General features: G+C 31.6%; 1 pseudogene; it reads right to left on the bottom strand.

The window, feature by feature from the left end:
- Positions 1-773: 773 nt before the first annotated feature.
- On the bottom strand, positions 774-1,948 carry LOC149892225 (torsin-1A pseudogene; annotated as a pseudogene).
- Between the last annotated feature and the right edge of the window lie 2,501 nt (positions 1,949-4,449).

A 4,449-nucleotide genomic window follows, 5' to 3' on the forward strand; every position in this document is an offset into this window, starting at 1 on the left:
AATTTTGATGTGATATTTGTGATCAACACCCAAAAATCTTTAAGAAACACCTAACAGTGTTCAAGAAGCAAAAAATGTGTTGTGCGGTGTTATTGTTATTGAAAAGTCTGATGCTCTTACCGCGCTTCCACCATATCTGCGTTACGCACATACAAACCTACAACACATTCTATATTTGCGCTACTGTCACACTCATATCTGCGCCGTTACACTTACATCACACGTATATATTACCTAAGGAGCATAACAGTATTAAAAAGATTTATTTATTAAACCGGAATATCCCCGCCTTCATAATATTCTACCACACTATGTAGAAGTTTAGTTGCTTTCGTATAGTTACTTGCTAAAAATAATGAATGAATATATTCGTCATTCTATTGGTTAAATAAAAAAAATATTGTTTAAATTTAGAAGTATTTGGTAAAAGAAAATTTAAAAACGCTTGAACTACATAAAATTAAGCATCGAAATCCTCGTATAAATTTATGGAAACATATAAGTATATAAAATATAAGTGCGAGTGCATAAATTTAAACGAGCATTTCGATAACAGACAACAAAGATATTAAAATGTTACAAAATGTTTAACGGGATTGCAAAGAGAAATCATCAGCTAATGTGGTTCTTTTAAACTTTCTCATAATAAAAAAAAAATTCGAACAAGAAAACTTTAAATCTCAAATACTAAGTCTTTAAAGATAAAACTTTAAAATTAGAGATTAATTTAGTGAACATAAATGACAACATACTTTCATTGATAGGTACTAATTTAACTTAAAACATCGAGAAGAGTTCTTCGAATATTCAAAAAATAAATATTAACTGATTAAAAAATTTATTAACTTTTCAATATAATAAAATTACCATTTTACGCATATTACCAATTTATTAACATTTATAGCTCACAGGTAAAAAACTTCATAAGGTTCAATGTCGTCTACATTTTTGGCAACTGTTTTGCAGCCTGTTGCAGAAAAATACTTTTCTTTATCTGGAAAAAAAGTCATTTGAGTAGCAATCCTTTCAAGGATTGTGTAATTAGGTTGCATATTACGTCTTTTAAGTTTTACTGCTGCACATTGTTTTATATGTTTACGTTCCAGCGATAAAAAAGGCACATAAAAGTCTATTAATCCGGATGAGACAATCTCAGAAGGTTTCAAACCGCCTGGCATGTTAAATGCACCGACAGATAAAAGTTGACTAATCTCAACACTGCTAATTTCTTCTCTGCACTTACCCTTAGCTAAATAATTTAAAGCGAAACTGTTTATCTTGTCACCAGCAGTGTTACTCAAAAAAATGAAAATATTCTTGCGATAATCTGTACTTTCTAATAAATCATGGTAATCTAAATAGGGCTTTAAAACATCTACAAGACCCTCTGGCATTTTATCTACTTCATCAAATATGAATAATGAGCATTCACAATTCTTTGTAGATGATTCAATGAATGCTTTTAACTCTGCTTGGTATGCTTTCAAATAATTTTTATGTCGATAATTTAATGTTGCAATTTTTTTATGAATAAACTTACTTTTAAGTCCCTTCTTGAACAAATGCTTTGCAATAATGCTAGATACAAATGTTTTACCAGTACCCATCCATCCTTGAAAAGACATAACTAATGGCTTTTTTTGACTTTGGCTTTTGATGTGAGATAATACAGCTTTTGCAACTATGTCATTAACTACAGTGGTTTTCATAAATTTAGACGCACTCATATTTGAGATTTGAAATTTTTAGTCTTTTAACGATAAAACAATAACGAAAAACGATTTCGGTTTAGTTTTTTTAGTTAATAGTTCTTCATTCAAAATATTTTGCATATCTCTGTTGTTGTGCATAAAGTGTGGATTGCAACATTCTTCATTATCGCAGTAGAGTTTTGCTAAGCAAAAAAATGAATTATTCTATCATTATATTTGTATTGCATCTCTACTACTCAAACGTATGGTAAAGTAATATTACTTTATTAATTTACATAATCTTAGATTTATAAAACTGGTTTTTAGAGAGTGTGAAGGCAGTTCCTATTGTATTTAACAAAAACACCGAAGTAAACTTTCAACAGAATATTTTAACTTAAAAAAAAGAACATCAAGTCATCCAAATTAAATAATTGTAACAAATGAAACTCGTTAAACTGTTGTAATTATGTTGATAGGAGTTTAATTTCATTTTTTTTTTTTTTTTTAAACAATGAACGAATAAGGAATTTTATCTAAATTAGAACTAAATGATTTCTATTATAAGCTGTTGTTAGTTAAATTTGATAACAAACAACAAATATGAGAAAAATCACTGTGACAGTGGCTGGCCACTGAGTTTGGTTAAAACTTCAGCATTACAAATTTTTGACCTGATTAACTTTCAAACATTGGTTTTTAAGAAAATTTTTTAACTTATGAAAAAAAATTAGTTGATTGCGCCACAATGTTCACCACTTAATTAGACAAATTATTTGATGTGGCACAAGCCTGTCTGTGTAGTTGAACATGGTATATGATCTTTTTTTATATCAAGTATTTTTTTTATTATCAAGTAATTTCTCCGTTTGAGTTATCTTGAAACCCAGGGCTGAACGACCGAAACTATTTGAATCTCGATAATCTATTTTTGTTAACGGTTTGGTATCCGCACCAACACCGCAGGGCTATTTTTCAACAGAGAATTATTCTGGAGTTAAAAGTTTTCTGTTCATAGAATCAAGATAAATTCAAATAGATAATCTAGCTCTTGGTTTGGAAAATATTTTTTTTGAAAACTCTCATTTAAACAAAAGTTGAAAGTTATAACAAAATAATCAATTATGCATTTGCCGTTGCTGTTATACAGCCTAATCCCACCCCTCGACCAATTTATCGATGTCGTTCTGCCAAAAAAATGGCCAGTCTGTTATCGAAGAAGTTTTTGAGCGAGTTTAAAAAAGTTCTCTTAAATCTTGAAGGTAACTCCCCTCTTATGGTTTGACAGTGAGCGGAAAAGATACAAATCTGTGGGTGTGGGGTCTGGAGAATAAAGCGGAAGCTGAAGGACCTCCCATTCATCTTTATGGAGTGTAGCTTTGGCACCCAGGCTCCCAATTTTTCAGCAAAATCCGTTGAATGAAGACGATTGAGAATTGTTTTATTATTGCAGTTCTTTTTTTTAAGAATTGTTTAGAAACCGTCCTCCTTCAAAGGTGTTTTGAAACGCTCTTATTCGAAATCAGATGATGCAGGGTGTATCATTAACATCAAAATCGCCATTTTTGATCTTCACATATCATTTTTGTGCTATAGACTCGCCTATGACATCTTCGTGTACGTTACAAATTTCCCGGGCTGCTTGGGCAGGTTTTTGCGTCAATGACATGCGAAGAAGAGCAGGAATTAAAAGTGTTGCTTTTTACCCATTGGATATTCCATTTTTAACCGAAAAAGTAATTGACAACACGTCAAGTAGAATGTAATTTTAAAAGTACATAAACTTTTTTTTTGGTGTTGGTTGGATGTTTTGATCCGTGCTTTGCCATTGAAAAAAGAATATTTTGCATCAACTCTTCATTTACACACACTTTCGAGTAGTTTTGAATAAATCGTACAGCTCTTTCGGCGGCATCACTCAATATATGCAATTTATAATTCCTGTCCTTAAATATTCCGTAAGAACAAACTTTTTCCTAGTTCTTAAAACTGACTTAACACCACTCAAGACTATTCTTTGTAAATCCGAAGTCTTCAAAAATTAACCATCGCATTCCTCCTACGAATAATGCCAGAATAGGGATATTCAAATCTTTGTATTGCTCTGGCGCTATTTATGATATCTTCTCGAGATTCCGAGCTAAACAGATTTTTTAGCAACCCTTTTTCTAATTTAAGAGATTTTTTCCCTGTAAACGTAAAAGATAAATGTTCTTCGGTCATGGTACCAAAGATTTTGTTTCATACTGTTAATGAATACTTTAGCAACACCAGGTCTACTAATTTTGTAACGCTCCATTTCTCTGATTGCTTTAAAATCTGGTAAATCTGGAGCCGTATATTCAAATAGAGCTTTTAAAAGCAAAAATATATTAAAAAACACCAACATATATGCGTTTTTTTTACTGAGTATAAAAAAACTCATAAAAATGAAAGCACTTGATTTTTTGCTTGCAGAAAAGCTTTGAATCGAACTGTGGACAAAGTAATGTACGAGATTACAGTCGTTGGTCTTCAGGTGTAGCCTCTGCAATTGAAGTCAATTGTCCTTCTGATCATCATGAGATGATTTGTTGGTTGGAATTCTGTGTACCAATGATGGCAATTAATGTTAGCTCTTCTAGTATTCCAAAATTACTGGGATGAGGAGAGGTATGTACATATCGCTACTGATACCCTCATTCATGACTTCAGCGACTACTCGAAGGATCACCCATGCTTTGACGAGAAAAACAAGAAGGTTGTGGGCAAGTTCAAA

The sequence above is a fragment of the Hydra viridissima genome, unplaced genomic scaffold, assembly GCF_058129835.1.
Source record: "Hydra viridissima isolate aposymbiotic clone 2 unplaced genomic scaffold, HvirCarnegie_v1 scaffold_2, whole genome shotgun sequence".
Classification (NCBI taxonomy): domain Eukaryota; kingdom Metazoa; phylum Cnidaria; class Hydrozoa; order Anthoathecata; family Hydridae; genus Hydra; species Hydra viridissima.